This window comes from Cydia splendana, chromosome 17 (genome assembly GCF_910591565.1).
Source record: "Cydia splendana chromosome 17, ilCydSple1.2, whole genome shotgun sequence".
NCBI lineage: Eukaryota > Metazoa > Arthropoda > Insecta > Lepidoptera > Tortricidae > Cydia > Cydia splendana.
This window is the reverse complement of record NC_085976.1, coordinates 7,859,491-7,879,882: the sequence shown is the minus strand read 5'-3', so window position 1 is coordinate 7,879,882 and position 20,392 is coordinate 7,859,491. Positions and strand designations below refer to the sequence as shown.

Here is a 20,392-nt window from a genome sequence, read left to right as displayed (position 1 = left end):
GAACGAATTAATGAGTGTTCGTTCACGTATCGCGTTCATTTCCGTGAATGAGTTGAAAATTAGCGTATGCTAAGCCAGAGACGCTAAATATTAAAGACTGATAGTTAGGTACCTACCTCACTAAAGATTTTTTCGTTGTCACCAACTTTTTATTAATTTAGTAATTAAATTAAGTCAAATCACATTTTTGGCTTGTCAATGTCACCCACCCAGCATTACCTTAGTATGGAACTCCTATAGGAGTTACTATTACACGAGAGACAGTAGGGCGCTCCACGGGTTAAATATTGTATTGACAGTCTTTATTCGTTACATATGATTAGGAACTCTATTACCTTAATTTTGAATGTATTTTCGTACTATACCTAAGCGTCATTTGATACAATGCAGTTCATTAGCACGTATAATTTTCATCAATTTCCATACTGAGTGCACTTGCTAATCTGTATTCTGTGGTGAGCTGGTGAGACGTCTAGTCATAAAATAAGTTAGTAAGTAGATATTTTGCAGTAAGTAAAAGGCGGGTTTTGCAAAAATGCGGTCGTAAGCAAGAGAATGTCGTTGGCAACGACTAGATAACGGGGCGTCATAACACATATTCTGCCGTATTCGAACTTCAAGATATTCACAAGAGACGACACGTACTAGATCCATTCTAGATACGTTATAGTTTAGATATCAACTATGTAGTTCTCTTTTGCAGCGCAATTCGGGCAACCAATGTCACTTTTACGTTAGATAGCGTAAGATATCTATTAGATGTGAATTGGATCTCTAAGTCATATCCTGTGGAAATCGTTCAACAGTATCTCCAGAATCGCGAAAATGTCAAATTTGGCAGGTTAGATCTTAAACATATCGTTATCGTATCTTGGTGATGTCTAAAAGATGTCTAATAGATGTCTATTTCAAAATCCGAATCGGGCCCATTGTCGCGCGCTGACTCCAGCTCGCTTACAGTGAACTGTGCAGTGCAGTGCAGTGGCAGCTTCAATGGATAGGATAGTGTCACAGGGCGGATACACCATAGTACGGAAACGCTTTACTGTCTATGAATGCATGGCATTTCTGTATACACGTAGTTGTGCGATGTGCGTGTAACCCGTAGGTAAATACATTAAGCATTAGGGCAGTAATTCATGGACGAAGACATTTTTGAGTATTCTTATATCAAAATTCGAAAAAATGTTGAAACAAATAATATTCTTCGGTTCACGAACTTTTTTTCTACGTAAAACTTACGTTGCATCAACTCAACAATGCAGAGAACAACGGAAAAATGCTTCACTTTATTCAAAGTCAACATGCAGATGTCCCACAAAATGGACATTTTATTCAAATTGGCCCTTCTAGTAAAGTACGGCACGAGAACTGTCGCATTAAGAGACCAGTCTAATTGCGGGTAGAGTAATGTTTTTTCCAAACTGTATTTACCTGAACATGCAAAACTAGCGGCAGCCTGGAGAAAAGCGGTGCAAGTCATGAGCAAGGAGTTTTAGACTAATTTCCAAGAAATAATTTTATACTAATTTTACTAAGTAGCATATACCTACACTTGGTAAATTCATGGAAGGGAAACTAAAAGCGAGGATCACATTAAGCGGACAAGGCCTGTGATGTGATGATGATTATTTAGTGAACTAACAACTATGGAAGTGTGCAGCTAATGAAAAATTAATCTTGAAACACATTTAACTATTCTTTAAGCAAAATCCCCGCCATCTTGGCTATTTGTAAAGTTCATCAGCTATCATTCTACTAAAAGCAACAATCGAACAACGTCATATACTCTAGCCGAATAAACTGGAGCATACCTATATTTATCTGCAGATTACGTCATATCATAATCTGTACATTACGATGGGCCCAAAATCGACGATCTCCTTTAATGGATGTGTTTTTTTAATGCCTTTTTTTTAAAGATGAAGAAGACCCACATGTCATAATTTTATGACTTGCGCCAACCTCCCAGTAATTGGATAGAGCCCCCACCGGCCACAGTTAAGCCCGTTTTAATTGCAGGAACCAAGCCAAGATTTCCCCCGAATCACCAGCCGCCCGTAATTAAACTATGTACTAATTACTCTTTATACAGATAAACTGTTTTTATTGCTTTGCCGTGCCCTCGAGTGTCCAAACTTGAGTAGTGATGTGCCGATATCGAATTAGTAGATTAAAAAACCCGTACAACCAGCAGCAAAGGTAGCGGATCAGACTACGCGTCAAAAGTATCTACAGATGTAGTATGTAGTGCATAATAATTTTTCACCGTATTTCCCGGAAATATACGAACGTGGCTTGCTATTTCAGTCAGTCTCGGTACAAAAAGTACTGAAGTTGACTGAAGTAGCATGGAAAATACGAACGTTTCCGAGAAACAACGATGGAAAACAATTATGCACTACATCTGTACCATTAAAAGTGATATCTAGAACAATTAGACTGTTACAGATACTTTTAATCGCGGACTGTAGGAATAAATATATGTATTCCTATCTCTATTTGGAAAATTGTTCCAAAATGGTAAATACTTTTGGCGGACCGTTTCATTCGTTTCTATTGATGGTGGGTGACTGTACAATTACATATACGATGGTCGTACTTGCCAACGTGGCAGTGTGATAAAGACAGATCTTTTCCGATATTTTTTAAAACATTAATTTCCATGTAAGTACATTATCGTATCATCACTTTAAAAGTTTATGACTATTCTTCATGGGACGGAATAGTATACATTTAACTTGTTTAAATATCTTTACTTACAACAAAGTATTAAATATTTTATTTTGTATTAACCAAGCGTTTGAAAATCACTACCTCGCTTTTCTCGGTTAATATCTTATAAAAAATATTTTGTTTCCAAATGAAGGTACCTACTTCTTGATTATTATTACAATGTTTAAAGTTTAGTTCTCTCGGATAAATTTTGTTGCACATCACTACTTGGAACGAGTTTCACTAAGTGGTTTCTATTTATTAGATGTCTTTAGAGTTTTAAATGTCTAATAACCCCTTAATATGACCAATTAATGTTTGGAGCACAATCGTCTGCTCAGTTGATAAGTTATTAATGGGTTTGCCTTTGTCCCTAATTATTACAAATGGTTCTTAAAAGAAGATTGTTATAGCACGGTCGCATTTTTATCGCATGTCAGTGCCTGTCACGTTCTAGCAAGTATGTAAGTATGAAAGTGACAGGCATAGTGACAAGTTAGAAAAATGCAACCATGCTGCTAGTATAAATAAGATTTCCCTATTAATAAAACTAATTACTGGCTGCGGTTTCGCCGGGTGAACTCGATAATTTACTAACTTCAATCCCATAATTTCACTCCCTTAAGATACATCTACGTACCTACATATATAATTATACAGGGTGGAAAAATCGAGTGCCACATGGATGGCAACTACCTTAAATATTGTAAATAGCACATTTTGTGTAAAGGAGACTTTCCTTTGTTTTTAAAAACAATAAATTCTGCATTTAAGGATTTATGAAAAATCGCTTGCCTCAGTCGGGACTCGCACCGGTCAAATGTGACAAAAAATAACGTGCCGTATTTTATGATGCAGATTGAAAGGGTTACTGATAAGGTTCATTTTTCTCTAAATAACAAATACAATCAGAATAACGGAAGGCCATGAAAATTGAAAACTAACACATTTGACCGGTTCGAGTCCCGACTGAGGCAAGCGATTTTTCATAAATCCTTAAATGCAGAATTTATTGTTTTTAAAAACAAAAGAAAGTCTCCTTTATACAAAATGTGCTATTTACAATATTTAAGGTAGTTGCCATCCATGTGGCACTTGATTTTTCCACCCTGTATATATCTCGATAACGCACTAATATATTATGCGTCATATAAAAAATCTAAACACAGTCATTTTAAGTAAAAAGATTTTCTAATAGGCTTTATAAAAGTATTAAAAAGGTTTTAAATATGTACGTAAAGGTTTCAAAGAAATCAGCTTGATCTTAGAAGTATCTACCTACAAAAAACTTTTAGATCTCATGTGAACAGGCAGATAAAATTATTTACCTACATACTATCCGTCTGGTACCTACCCAACTAGGTACCTATAAACTTCTTATCATACTAGGGTTTTTTTTAATTTTTCAATTACCATTTTGCTGTCAATATGAATTATATTTTAATAAAAATAACTCTATTTATATTTTTGTTAACGTATAAGGTACGAATGTACCTAATTATTCAGTATAGGTATTGCGGCTCTTCATACCATAACAGTACCTATATTTGATTCATGTACCTACCTATAAAATAGCTAGTGATATTGACAAGCAAAATTTTCAAAAGTATAATATATGGAACTAACATACTCATCAGATGTAAAGGAAGTTTCTTATGGTGTGCCACAGGGGAGCGTTCTAGGTCCCCTGTTGTGTCTCATTTACATCAATGATATGCCAAATGCTATTGATCATCCAATGGTTCTTTTTGCTGACGACAGCACCATTATATTCTCTGGGAACATTTTGAATGCTTATGAGGCTGACATAAACAAAACATTAAGTAAAATTATAGATTGGCTAACGAATAATAACTTGAAAATTAATTTGGACAAAACAAAACTTATGACATTTAAACAACGGACTAATTATACACCTAATCTAAATGTAGCTTATAAGGGACAAAGAATTGATGAGACTGACATGACCAAATTTCTAGGATTGAATGTAGACGATAAGCTGACGTGGAAATATCAAATTGACTCTATATGTAAGAAACTAAACCAACATTCATATGCATTGTATAATTTAAGAAAAAGGGTGAACCCATCTGCAGTGCTTACCGCTTACCATGCCTTTGTAACATCCACTCTAAGATACGGCATAATTTTTTGGGGCAACTCTACAGACCGAGAAATGGCATTTCTAGCTCAGAAAAAGTGTGTAAGATCCTTGTGCGGTATTAGCTTTGAAGAATCCTGTAAGCATTATTTTCAAAATCTCAAGATTCTAACTCTTCCTAGCCTATATATATTTGAAATGTGTGTTTTTGTAAAATGTAACTCCCATCTATTCTTAAACTTTAGAAGCTCACGATTACGGGGTAAAATATTACATTCTGTCATACCCAAAACGATGCTATTCCAAAAAAATGTGGTCGGAATGGCCCCAAGAATATTTAATAAAATACCACAAGACATTCAATTGCTAGAGCTCAACCAGTTTAAAAAAGCCTTGAAACTGTTACTGATTCGAAAGAGTTACTACACAATAAAAGATTTTTTAGATGATAAGGACTTGTAAATACCTATTATATTTTGACATGCATGCTCTCAACATTTGTATGCCGTAAGGCGCCACATAGTGAAACCAAAAAGAATAGATAGTATAGAGGGGTCCTGTCATTGTAAATTTTGTAGTCACTGTAAATTTACTGCCATCTATCGACACACGACTAAAACTCAATATGAAAACGTATAAAGTTATCAAAAAATGTATATATATGGATAAATGATTTTATGATTTTTATATCATTTTGATCCCTGTTCATTCACTGATATCTATGTGTTAAAATTGTTAAATATGAAACGGTGTCGTCACGCCATCTAGCCGAGGATAGGCTAAAGGTGTGTGCGCCATCTATTCGAGAATGACTTTTGCTTGAATTCCGAGGCACGATTTTTCCGTAGACTTTATTCGTCTTATACGAAGTTACATATGTCTTTGGTGAAACTGACTGAACTGTAACACCCTATAACCTATGTTGGACAAATAAATAATTTTGTATTTGTATTTGTATATTTTCAGAATAATTGAGTTAAAAGTTAAACCGCGCAATGGCTAGTATCAAAAATTTCACAAGTTGTGAAAAAAAGAATAAAACAGGGTATGTCACATATGGCATACTGATCTCCTACAGTATTCGTACTGTTGTATGCGGGTATATAGACAATCAGAATCCTGCATTATGCATGAAATGTACGTACGATACAGTATGCATTCGGGCACACAACTTATGCTGGACTCCATCGTTCCAGAGTTACATTTTATTTAAGACTTGCAAAGATCTTGGTACATCGGTGCACGTTTTTTTGTGCTGTCCTCTTTCACTTTGAAGGTATAATTTGTATAAGTATATTAGTAAACCTTTAAGTATATTTAGGGTTTCTGTTTATTTATTTATTATTATATATTTTCTAGTACTTATAGTTATTCTTATGTGCCAATTCGATATCTGATAAGTATACGTTCGAATTAGCACTGTATTCCCTGGAAATAGTGTCGGATTGTGTTTATTTTTCATTACTGTCAAACAGTTCACTGCTCATATTACTGTAAACATTAAGCACCACGTCTTGCACCATCCCACTAACCCGGGGTTAAGCGGTTAAACCATTGACCCAATGCCAAATTGTGCTGGTAACTATGGAAAATCCAGGTTTAACCGGTTAACCCCGGATTAGTGAATTGTGCTAGTGGCCCTAATTGATCTAAATAATAAACGCGAATTTAAATGTGAAGATACGTAATGCATTTTGTGAGTTTATCGGACACTGACCTTATTATCAACATAATTATTTATTTTTGGCATAATTATCTTACTCCAACGCTAAATGTGTCATTTCAAGCAAAAGGTACCACTTTGTCGCTTGCCATAAGGACGTTTTGACAAGTTATTCGTATAAAGATACAAGCCAGTTTCGTCCTTATGGTAAGCGACAAAGTGGTACCTTTTGCTTCAAAATGACACAAATAAGTGTAAATTAAGTTCATTGCGATATGTATAGCCGAAATAGCTCAGTTGGGAGAGCGTTAGACTGAAGATCTAAAGGTCCCTGGTTCAATCCCGGGTTTCGGCATTTTTTTTTCTAATTAACAGTTCAAGGCTACTGCTAAATACAAATGGCTATTAGGCTATTAGTGACCTTGTGCCTACATTAATAATTGTTCTATCCTTAAAACATAGAGCACCCCATAGGGGTGCTAGGGGAACTCTCCATAGGGGAACTATTTACCACATAAGTATTATACTGGTTTGGTTTCAGCTGGTGCTTACTCAGCTGAAACGTCGGAATTTAAGGTAAAAACAATGAAAATATATCGTGGTATACGATTGTGTAATTAAATACAGGTTAGGTACTTACCATTGGCTTGCCAGCATCGAGATCTAGAAGCTGTGGTACCCGCTTATCATTATTAGACGGGTCGTGTGCTTCTTTGCTACAAGCAATGTGTTGGGGTAAAAATACGGTTCCTATTTATTTTGTCAAGACAGAGAGTCGCCGACCTTAACGGTACTTAAGAGTTCAAACGTCTGGATAGTAGCTATAGGATACATTATTTATTTATACTGTGGTGCAGATACAAGTCAACAGACATATATATGTAGTATACGTAAAGTGGTTTCATCTTTTTGTCTTTTTGATACCGCGATGGTGGCAAACATGCATACCGCTCGAATGAAAAGACACGTATGAAAAACGGAAAAGGACATGTAGCTAATGCACTAGGTACTTAAATAAGAATATAAAAACAGTAATTTCTAAATTAACATTGAATACAACTACTTACAAAATAAATGAATACAAAATAAAACTATGTTCAAACTAAACTAATTAATTAATTTAATCTTTAGGTATTGCACAAACACATCGTACAAAGGCGATCTTTGTGTTGTAAGGCATTGTCTACCATGAGTCAAGTCAGTCAGTTAGTACATTTAAGTTTCATTTTATGCAATAAAACATTATTAGTTATAATAATTAGCTACAAGTTATTAACATAAGCATAAAAGTTGTGATTAACACACAATAATCTTAATCAAGAAGTAACTGTGTAAATATAATAAGTAACTATATTAAAAATTGCTCTAGTCCATGCAAAATACTAACAGAATAATAATGTTTCACAAAACGGAATACACATTCAGTTCACAAGTATAAATCTATTTTAATAACACGAAATCTAAGTTTCATGCTTAGCCGTTTATTATCATCTGACACAGTGATGAAGTGTGATATATTCACACTGAAATATTTCGCCCGGGACTCTGCGCATCCGCCAAACGATTTATGAAGGGAACTTTATATGAAAAATGCATAAAATTGTCCGGCGCTATTTCGTACCGGTAAAACGTTTATTGCTTCCTTCAGATGTCGCTGTAAAACCGGGAGCAGAGTATAAACACTAAAAACAAGCTTCCCGTGAAAATTTTGTTTGGAATTCGCATTCGATGTTTAAGGGTTCAACTATAGCAGTTTTTGAAAAATCGTATTGCTTTTTTAGATCATAATAAGTTTGCCACATATGAATAGCCAATCTTTAGCCTTTCTCTTGTACATAACTTCATGAATTCAAAAGTTGAATAAATAACTTTCGCTCGACCATGAAAAATCACGGACGCTCAAAAATCTCAAGATTCCACTTTTTGAGCCCTCGCAACCCTCTTGGTCCAATCTCGGGGCAACTTATTTTCCCCCTTGTAAAACAAATAACTATTTTCTTTTTTACTGCTATAGAACGCTCCAGGCAAGTAACTCGTATCGTGTAAATGGTCCTCATCCGTACTTATCCAGGTTAATCTAGACTAATAGCGAGTATCGTCACCTGTTTTTAACCGTTTTTTTTTTGCTTTAAGATAGAATACTTTATCTACTCTACTCCGTGAAGGTTCATAAGGCAGAAAACGTAAAAGCCCCGGACTTCGTATGCCATTCGTTCGTGTTAAGGCGTTTTTATTCGGCTTTTATTTCAAAGTTACATCTAGTCATGTTTTCGGATGAAGAAAAGGCCGAATATAGAAAAGTATAGTTTAACATTTTAGATTAGATTTCATCTTAAAGAACCCTACTTGCACCATTCCAATAACCGGTTAAGCGGTTAAAACGTTAACCCAGTATCAAATTGTACTGTTAAACATGGTAACTTCAGGTTTAACCGGTTAACCCCGGGTTAGTGGAATCGTGCAAGTGGCTCACAATGTAATTTAAGTAATATCAATCGTTAAAGTCCAAACTAGGAAGATTACTAAAGTGGTTTAGGTAAAGACTACATAAAGATCGTCATGTCATGTACAACGACAAATAATTCGAAACGTATGGACTTATAAGATAAGAAAATCTTTCCTTTAAACGGCTTTTTAATATTTTCTCTTTAATCTCTTTATACGTCGAGCAAAGGTAAATACAATTGAATATCATGATAAGTAGATTTAAGCACTAAAATCTTTATTGTTCTATAAAACTGTAAGAACTCATATCTCTAGACTTTGCAGGAATATTAAAACAATAATAAAACTGTCTTATATCCAATGAGTACCGTCGAGATTTGCTCGTATAAGTAATAAAACATACAACATAATATATGGGACACTATTTTATTACCTATATTTTATTTTAACAACAAAGATTTACAGTCTTCTAGAATTGCGGTCTTTACGATTTGTTTCCGACTTTTTAGCATATGTGCATTTTTATAGTGACATATGGCCAGGAACAGATTTCCACGACCAAAATCATCCTGGACAACTCGTAAAGTTGTTAAGGGCGATGTGTAATGAACCTTCGAGGACGTTAGCTGCCGCTCCGTTCGTGGGTTGAGTAACTATAACAACCCAAACATGTAAGAAAAATCGACATCGCCTCCCGATTCCAACTTGGTCAGTTGAAAAATTGTCAGCCGGTTGTATCGCGGTAGAATGACCGTCAGCTGGTAGCATAAAAAACACCTTACCCCTTTTTTGCGGAACCACCCACGGACCCCACCACCGGAGTGGCAGCTGATGTCCACGAGAGTTCGTTACATCATCGCCCTTAAAAACTACGAGATCGCCCGAGATGTGATTATTGACGAAATTTGCGCCTGGCTTTCGGTCTATGACATATCAGACAGAGAGACACACAGATAGATAGACATGGCGAAACTATAAGGTTTTCTAGTTGGCATACGGAAACCAAAATGTTATTACTTACGTTAAACACAAGTCTGTTTTGATTTGAGAAGCGAATGCGTGATGAATACGAAATGCAGTCGTTCTGGCGCTACAAATAGCCCCGAACTCGGAATAAATCATGGGATAAAGCAAAAACTACGAAACCAGGGAACGTGACTAATTCTCTGACACGAGAAGGCTTTTACCAAACGATGCTGTAAGCTCCTTCTAATGATATCTTTACATCTTTAGGTATCTGCCGTGCCCAGGTTTAAAATTGATTTTTCGAAATCGAAAATCGGTTATATACTCATACTCATATTTTATTGATAATATAAATTACAGGTCAGGCTTACATGACTAATGTACATTAAAGGTAGATTTATAAATATACAAGATACAATACATTTGAGAAAAAAAACATCAACAACAACAACAAACAAAAGTGTTACATGTATACGACATAACAACAGAAGACATAACATACCTTTTTTGCCACGTTTGTGTTATTTCTACTCAGAATCACGAGCTCTTTCGATCCTAATGGGAAAAAAAAACCCTTTTCCTATTGTGTTACCATTCCCCCATAGGTATACTTTGTATGGCGGTAACATGTGTATGGAAGTGTATGGAAAAAACAAATGTATGGAAATTTTAGGGCACTTTTTTTCTCCTACAAGGATGAAAAGGGCTCGCGGTCCTGACTAGAAATAACACAAAAGTGACAAAAAAAGTTCATAATATATAAAAATGGCAAAAAATAATAGATGCGCTCTTATCAGTTAGACAATTTTGAATGTGTGACGTATTTTATTTTAATTTTTCAGCTATGAGCGGTAGATATAGGTTTATAAAACAGGATCAAACAAAACACCTCCATAGGGAATTACTCTTGTTGTTTAGAAAATTCAAACGGCGAAAGATGGAAAATATTCTCCAATATGTCGCTAGGAATTTACCCCGTACAGTATAAAAGATCCAGCAAATACACGATGGATGTTTTCGCAAAGAACTCCTGGGTCCTATGGTGGCACAATCAGCTGTATGCATTATGCATGAAACCATCCCGGGGCGACAGATGCCAGGGAAACTTCCAGAAGGCTTGATATTAATATTTGTTTGTTAGTATTAAGTCGTTCCTCCATTGTTGACCTACGAAACCTATTATTGCCTTACAACTCCGGCCAGAAGCGGCCTCTTTCTTTGCACATCCTAATCAAATATTAAACTTATATTGCGCGACACGTAATTTTCTTCGCCCTTATTCAATTTGCGTCTGCGTTATATGGACCTGATTATATTGTATTGTTTGGTTCTGTTTCGATTTTAATATTTTTTCTTTATTATGTTTGCAAACCCTTTATATTAATAAAGAAATGGTAAACACGTAGCAGTATACGATTTTGATAGTGTAATAACTGAATATCATTTTTTTAATTAATTTTATGTACTTTATCTTTATTTATCTAAAAGTTATAGTTACGACAGTGGTAGGTACTACTACACTAAATTAATAACTAGCTTAAATAAATCTAAAATAGGCCCTTGAGGCATTGCAGCAAGGATGCTGGCGGCATTTGAACATCATTACATTAAAATACTTCGTAAAACTGCCTGCTGTATTAGATAACTCTTCTTTTTTGCCTATATCGTGTAACGAATTTCATCAGCAACAACTGTGTCTTGACAATTTTCCAATGATAGTTTGTACATTAGTTACATTCCAAATAAGTTATTGGTGCATACGAGTCAACGTTTAAACCCAAAACTGTCGTTTTGGAAGCTGCGCCCTTTCCAGTAGGTAAAATGAAAGGGTTAAAAAGGGTTTTCTGCAAAAAACCAAGCCATATTCGATTTGGTCTCATCGTCCACAAGGGTTTATAGTAAATAGCGACGTCGACAACAGCGGTTCAATGACCCCACTGATTGCACTAAGCCGGTGCACGGCGTTACAGTCTCCACACCTCCGATCATACGCCATACGCCAACCAATCAATTATCGAACACGCGAACGCTTTTAGCAATGCACTGCGGACGGACATATTTCTTGGAAAATGACAGCTTAAAGTTTTAGTGTCTTAGGTATTATTTTAGAGAACATTTGGTAAATTACTGATGCTGTCTAAGTCCATTAATGTACTAAAGTCAACGTTACATTATTCTAAGGTTATATCTAATTACGATGTCAAATGTTATACTTACTTAATAGAAATTATAAACTGAAATAGATGATCGAGTGGCCGTGGCGGGATATTAGTAGTGTGACCACTTAAAAACAAAATCAAAACATATTTCATAAAACAATTTGATTTGTAGTTAGACAGACAGACGGCGCGATTCGGGAAATGCATTACAGATTCACTAGATATGAAATAGTAAAGATATGTGATGTGTCACGGGTAAAGATATATACCTTATATTATTATTGCGGCGCTATGCGACGTAAGCGACAGCCGCCATAAGGGTACCTTTTGCTGAGAAACGTCACATATCTTCAATATTTCATATCTAGTGAATCTCTAATTCATTTCCCGAATCGCGCTGTTAGTCTAGTTAGTCAGAAATTCATTTTCCGGAAAGTGAATTGATCTATGTGTGATGTGTCGGGTCAAATTCACCCAACTTTGAAGTGATCAACCGTGCATTGCATTAACATAACGACCGTAACCATTCGTGCTTAGTTTTCGGAAGTAATTACGCCGAAACGCATCCGGAATATTGAAATAGCCTGAAATTCGATTGGCTGATGAATACTCGCGTCATCAGCGCTCGCATAAATCACACAACCAAATTAATTGACTAATAATCGCGAATGCGATAGCTTTTCCATTATTATGGCCTAAGGATAAGGATATATGGAGATTTATTCTAATAATCATGAGATTATTATCGGACAAGTGCGAGTTGGACTCGCGCACGAAGAGTTCCGTACCATTACGCAAAAAGGGCAAAAAAATCACGTTTGTTGTATGGGAGCCCCACTTAAATACAGTGAAACCTAGATAAGTGGGATCTCAAGGGACGAGCAAATTTGTCTTACTTAAAGAGGTATTTCACTTACACAGGGTCTCAGTTAACCAGGTATAAATAAATTTCTGTCTCATTTATAGTGTTCCATTAATAGAGGTGAGAAAAGAGGTTATTTCAGTTGTACAGGTGGTAAGTAAGGTATTTTGTCAACATTACGTATGAGTTGTAATCATCAACAATAAATAAGGGTAAAATAATACTTGTTCTTAAATCGTTTTTGAAGTCTGTTCAAATTTTTATTCGAATTAACTTTGAATGAATCTACTTCTACAAAGGATGGATTTTGTTAAATTTAATTTAGAACGGAATTCTTTGCGTCTTAGAACTTTAATAAATGAAAATTAATTTTTGGTTTTTCGTTTCGATACTTTTAACTACTTACTCAAACTAACTAAATAAAACTTGAAGTCGTTTAGACACAATTAACCGAATGCGGAATTTTTGGTTAGACTAAAGTTCAAGATCTTCAATAAAGTCCAAGTTAGAGAGGTCATAGATTGACGTTATTTCAGATACAGAGGTCAATTCCTATAACATTCTAACAAAACAATGAAGCAAATGTAATTTTTCAAATATAGTCTCAGTAAAAGAGGTAAAATACACTCTCTGTCTCAGTAATAGAGGTAAATTTGACTATAAAATCGAAACAACTAATCTCAGTTATAGAGGTCTGTTTTATCTCACTAACAGAGGTAATTCAGTGCCAAAGTGCCGGGACCGCACCATGAGTCCCAGCTATAGAGGTTTCCCACTTATCCAGGTCCCACTTAACCAAGTTTCACTGTATTTATTTTATTTTGTTTTTAGTATTTGTTGTTATAGAGGCAACAGAAATACATCATCTGTGAAAATTTCAATTGTCTAGCTATCACGGTTCATGAGATACAGCCTGGTGACAGACAGACGGACGGACGGACAAACGGAAAGCGGAGTCTTATAATAGTAATAGGGACTCGTTTTTACCCTTTGGGTGCAGAACCATAAAAATGGAAGAAATGGTTATAGACTGGCTTGGGGGCCTAGTCAGGCCAAGTCGTGTGACTTCGTAGCATTTGTCATCCGACTACATTTTTTCTTTTTGTTTGGCGTCACTTAATGTAGCATTTTAAGTGAGTTGTGGGCAAAAATCTCCACTAAATTGCCGAATAATTCCAGCGGGCTCAGCACGGTTCCATTTTTATCGACTATCACTATGCGCGTCCCTTTCGCACTTACATACTTGTTAGAACGTGACAGGCATGGTGACAAGGGATAAAAACGCGACCGTGCTAAGCCGCCAGATATGGCAGATCTCATCAGCTATTAGCGCGACGTTGTTAAAAGAACTACTGTTATGGGTTAAAATGAAACGAAAATGTGAGAAATACATAGTTTTGCCAAGCTTTGGGTTCAATAAATGAAACTAATGTAGGAGTGAAGGAAAGTAGTATTTTAAAACTCCTACTAATTTGTTAAATACAGTGTCCATAGTGTATAATAATAAGTTCCTCATTGGATGTAGCCAAGTTTTTATAATATACTTAGATAGCCATATTTTATGCATCGTCTTAACTTGAGTCATATTTATATTTAATATTTTAAACAAGTAACCAACCTGCAAGATTTTCAAGTCTCTATTTTATTTAGCCTTCAAACAGATGAATGGTGCCGATCTATCAAAGAAGTACGAAGCACTGCGCGGATTCTTCGCTGCTCCGTTCAACTCTAAGACCTAGTAATAGGGGCTAAAATAGCTTGATTACCAGCTCATGTGGCAGGTCTGGTTCGGCCTAAGTCATTAATAACCACCGGAAGTAAGTAATGGGTCGAGAACTTTCTACGCACGTTTTTCATTAAATCGCTGGAACGTTGAATTTATAAAATCAATGGCCCTGGCTTGAGGCCCTGGATTGAGCAGTGAAATATGGTAGGACGGGAACGCATTTTGTTTTGGGCGCCTCATTAGTGCAGCAATTGAATTTCTTTTGGGTTTGAATACATCTCCTTTGAATATTGTGATTGAAATGTCCCAACTTTGCTCTAGAACTCCTAGAAGGCAAATGTGGTGACCTATCAAATACAGATCAAAAGTAAATGGATCTGTTGGATACGAATTCTAAAACGGTTTTATAGATAAAATATTGGAAAGACTAAACTTCGTTATTGCCAAGAGTGACAAGTCAACGTACCTACCTAGTCGGAGTAAGGAGGTACAGTTAGCAAAGTAATTAGCTTAGCATCTCTGCATACAGAGTTATATGCTGGGGTGTTAGCTAACGGTTTTGCTGACTGTAGGTACATAAAATTTTTACCCAGAAGCGATCACTTTCTGAATAATCTTCCAGTATTGTGATGTACAATTTACGTATCTTTGCTTATTAGTGGCTATGGTGATAATTGATGACTCATACGAGTATCTAGTCGTGCTAATAATTTTATATCAGGTTGTAGTAAATAGTATAAACAAACTTAACAATGTCAAAAAGATCAGAATTGTAATCGAATGAACGCAAAAGCCAATAAACAACAATGCTATTAGAAGTGGGTGTATCTGGCGCCGATACATTCCTCTCGATGTGACAATGATCGATGCGACACTAGACTAATTTCATTCACAGCAGGAGATCACCTCCCTGTAGATTTGGCAACGAATTTGTACTTTTAGGGCACCGTCGGACTATCGGGACTACTTACTGGGAGACAGAAGTTCCTGCAAGAAGTTGGACTGATAAATTGGCCGGAAAAATCGTAGAATTTTCCAGGAGTAGACGAATTATAGCTGATATGTCAAGATCTCACATTATGACTAGAGTCCCTTTACACCCAATTATGTGGTCTCCTCACTTGCTAGTCTTTAAGTGGTCATGACAATGGTCATAAGACCACACGATTAGGGTGTAAAATGCGCCTTACCACTATCTTTAGACTCAAGCAAATACACTGTCAGTTGGAGCGACTTTCGCAGAACAATCGATGGTTTTCTTGATGGTGTTGTGAGGTCAGAGGAAGTCACTTCCACAAAAGCAAAAATTAAACACTATCATTTAAAAAATTTGAGCATGAAACCAGGGATCTGCTAGAGACTGTGAACATGGGATCCTATTGAGAATCCCTGTAATGTTAAAAATTATGAAATAGGTAGCTACCACTAATGTTTGTGTCACCCTTTGAACTTATGATTGATGTAGATTTAAATGCTCTATCTAGAGATAACATTTGTCTATGTCCACAGGGCTGCCAGCAACCGTGAAATGTTAGTTTTAATGAATGGGGGACAAAATCGCGTCGCAGGGGGGCGACGGTTGAGTTAAGATGGGACTAGCGGAGATCACAATTACAGTTTTAGTAGTACCTTATACGTAGGTAGTCAAATACATCGACTGTAGGTACTTATACTGTTTGCCCTAGCATCCTTAAGTATTTTTTCTACTTCTTCTATAAATAACTAATGAATTTAATGATCCCTTTAATGAGCCCAAACAGCCTTTGTATAAGTTATCTATTTAGATTATTAATTACGTAATTAAGTAAAATAAAAATCCTTCTATTTATTACTTTACTTTATGGGAGTTTTATATTTAAATAAGAAATTGTGTGTTGAGAATTATTTTTAAAGCTTAGTAGGTATTTAGTAGGTATAGTCTGGCAAGCCATTACGGTCAGTAGAAAAAGGCGGCAGAAAAATGTAGGCGCGCGCGGTTCTATCTCCCATTCAAAATTAAAATTTCGCGCCTTTTCTACTGACAAACGATGTAATATATCACATAATTTGTATAATATTATTTCTGCTAAACTTTTAAACTTTATTAATTTTGTAGAAGCGATTATAACTGATAATGGTTAGGTCAAGTGGGATTTACTAATTTGCAAATTGTGTGACTATTAATTCATATAACTTATATCGACACGATAATCAATTGGTCACGGTCCTTATTCTTATTGACTTTTCTAACGCATTTAATACCGTTGACCATGACATTCTCCTTGCCTTGCTCAAACATATGAGAGTCTCTGAAATAGCCCTTCACTGGTTGGGTGCCTACTTGCGGGGGCGCCAGCAGGCAGTCCGAGTTGACCGGTCTTTGTCTGACTGGTATGATCTGGCGACTGGCGTGCCTCAAGGAGGTATCTTATCCCCACTTCTTTTTTCCACCTTTATTAATTTTATTACACCTGACCTTCGCTGTTCCTACCATCTGTATGCTGACGACTTGCAACTCTACGACCAGTGCTCCGTGACTGACCTCCCAACTTGCATTGATAAACTTAACCTGGACCTTTTTCATATCCAGAAGTGGTCTGAGAGGTTTGGCCTCTTTGTAAATCCGTCAAAGTGCCAGGCTATTGTTATAGGTAGTTCCAAACAGCTTGAAAAACTAGACTTGCACCTGTAAGCTTTAACGGCTCCCCAATAACATTTAGTCGGAGCGTTAAAGACTTGGGCGTTCTTTTCGACAACACCTTGAGTTGGAGAGCACAGGTTACTGAAATCAGTCGTAAGGTCATGGGCTCACTTCATTATCTGAACAAACTGAAACACTTCTTACCGGTCAAAACTAAAGTTGCATTAGTTAACGCCCTTATACTACCCATTATTGACTATGGTGATGTCTGTTATCCGGACATAAACGAAGAGCTTCTTGATAAATTGGGCCGCCTGCTTAATAACTGCATTCGCTTTATTTTTTGCCTCCGCAAATATGATCTTCTTTTCGCTCCCAGCTTGGCTGGCTTCCCATTCGACAACGTCGCAATATTCGCTTGCTTTCCACTCTTTTTTCTGTGCTTAATGATCCACTCTCTCCGGAATACCTCAAATCCTTCTTTCAATACTACGGCGTTTCTCGCGTCCGCCAACTTCGCTCTTCTGGCAATATGTCTCTGTCCATCCCTCCTCACCGAACCGGGTTCATGTCGAATTCGTTCACTGTGCAGGTGGCGCGTCTTTGGAACGGACTTCCTTTCAACATAAAAAATGCGCCTAATAAGTTCGCTTTCAAAAAATCCGTACGTGCTTTCTTTGCTAGCAGAATGAAAAAATCTTAGTGTATTATATATTAGTTTCATAATATGTTTCGTCGTTATTTATGTATATATATATATATATATATATAGGTATATAATATATATATGTACATATATATCATAGTATATTTGTATACGTAATTAATATGTTATTCGTAATTTATTGATTGTTTTTGCTGTTGTAATTGTAGCACCGCTCACAATCTCTCTGCTTAGCCTTAAGGTTGACTGGTAGAGAATGCCTTATGGCATTAAGTCCGCCTTTTGTACTATAAGGTTTTCTTTTGTGCAATAAAGATTAAATAAATAAATAAATAAATAATCTTATCGTGATTTGTTAGCAAATGTATCGACATATATCCCGGTCGATATAAGTATAGGTATGTGAAGTTTCAGCTCAATCTAACAATGGGAAATGGGTCTAAGTTAACTTGCAAGAGTTGCAAGATTTGACTATAAATAGTGAGTGAAACTAAATAAAAGTTCGTAAAAGGTAGACTAAAGCTCACAGACTCCGTTGTTTGGGCCACCTTGAGAGAATGGATGAAGATCGGAACGTGAAAAGAGCATACCTGGGCTGCCCAGTAGGAAGACGTCCTATCGGACGCCCCAGGTATCGCTGGTGCGACATTGTGGAGGCGGATCTGCGCGAACTTCGAGTCAACAATTGGCGAGAGGTTGCACAGGACCGAGAAAAGTGGCGCTGTCTTGTGTCGGAGGCCAAGTCGGGATCGCTGAGCCAACAAAGTAAGTAAAAGGTAGACGCTATGCTGCCGTGCCATGGGCGCCTAATCTAATTTATAAAACAAATGAGTTCGAATCTCAAAAAGCACGACAAAATATTCAAATTACAATTAAAGAAGACTCACGCTAGACCAACCCGTGCGCAGGTCGAGGCGTCCGACACGTCATTTTCTATGACGACTGATCAGTGACCACGTGGTGCTTTCCATAGAAAACGAAGCGCCGGAGGCTCCGGCCTGGCCCCGGCCCGGTCTAGCGTGAGTCATTCGTTAGACCTCGTTGCCGTTCTTATACATAGCTGTAAAAGATAATTTTTGAAAAGCGAAACGAGAATAAACCATGTTTAAATGCAAGCAAAAGGCATTCTCTTTATTTTATTTCGATACCACTATTGCTATTTTACTCTACAGACACGTGATAGCAGGGCAACAATTTTATTTATATTGGAAAATCAAACGACAAAGGAATTTTTACACAAAAACTCGCCAAACCAAATATTACAATGGCGATTGTTATTGAACCAGGGTTTCTCTTCGATTCCAAGTATTATAATAAAATAAGTTTTTTGTCAACAATTTTATTTTTGATAACTTTTATCGTCGATTGTGTTCTTCTTTCAACAGTCATCTATATATTATCAAGACGTTTATAACAAAAAAATATGTGTAACACTATATCCAAGCGTATATTTTATGCATAAACTTTTAAACGTTAAAAAAAGTGTTTAAACTTTTTACTGATTTTAGGAAACAAGTATTTGTCATTTATTTTTTATTATGCGACTGGTATAACCTACTTCATTTAATATGTTCTACGAAAAAACACATACACACTTTATTATACTTTATTGACAGGTTGATGTTCACAGGTTCAAATATTAAAGCTACCATTAATCTATTTTATTCTCATTTAAAAAATATACGTACAACAGTATATTAATAATTAATTTTACTTAGACATTAATTTGAACGAACAATAGCGTAATATGTTGTGCTTAAAATAAAACCTTTCAGTACGGCATGTAGGTATATTTGGCACGTGTAAAATAGAAAGTGTGTAATTAACTGGCTTTAGGGTTAGCGCACACTTATCATCAACCCTGCATCGTTCACACACCGTCAGCGTCAAGCAACGAAACTGAAATTTTTGAGAACTGAACGTAGGTATTTTTTAAGTTTTTGAATCATTTATGTTGAGATTACGCTGATTTGCACTCGTTTATCAGTCCTTCAATAACTTGAGTTTGTAACCCTGATTAAATTGTCTAATTCCGTTGAGGTCATCAAGAACGTGGCTCGGAGACATGACATATTATGCCCTTCGGTCTGTCTTTTGTTCCATTCTACCAATCATAACCAGTGTTTCATTATGGTTGCAACACTACGGTTGCAAAGGGGACTTTTATAGTTAAATATTTACTGTATTCTTAAAGAACCCCGCACAAAATGATCGGTAATAGCCGTTCGGTCGATTTGGCTGAAATTTTGTGAAAATATAGCCTCTAATACTTTGATCAACTGTGTGAAGTTGCAACTTTAATTAATGACTAGTTTTTAAAATATGACTATTTTTACGTTCAATATTTTTTACTTACATTATAATTCTTATTAGTTAACGTACAATGTAGCAACCTGGATCATTATTATTTACGTGGCAATATCGAGATAAAAAACATCATTCGAAGGTTCAAACTATCTTCACACCGAATT

The 20,392-nt window shown here is 36.1% G+C and overlaps 1 non-coding gene across 1 annotated transcript; it reads left to right on the top strand.

The window, feature by feature from the left end:
• Positions 1-6,761: 6,761 nt before the first annotated feature.
• Positions 6,762-6,834, top strand: Trnaf-gaa (transfer RNA phenylalanine (anticodon GAA)). Its single transcript has one exon. It is a non-coding gene; the product is annotated as a tRNA-Phe (tRNA).
• The last annotated feature ends 13,558 nt before the right edge of the window (positions 6,835-20,392 follow it).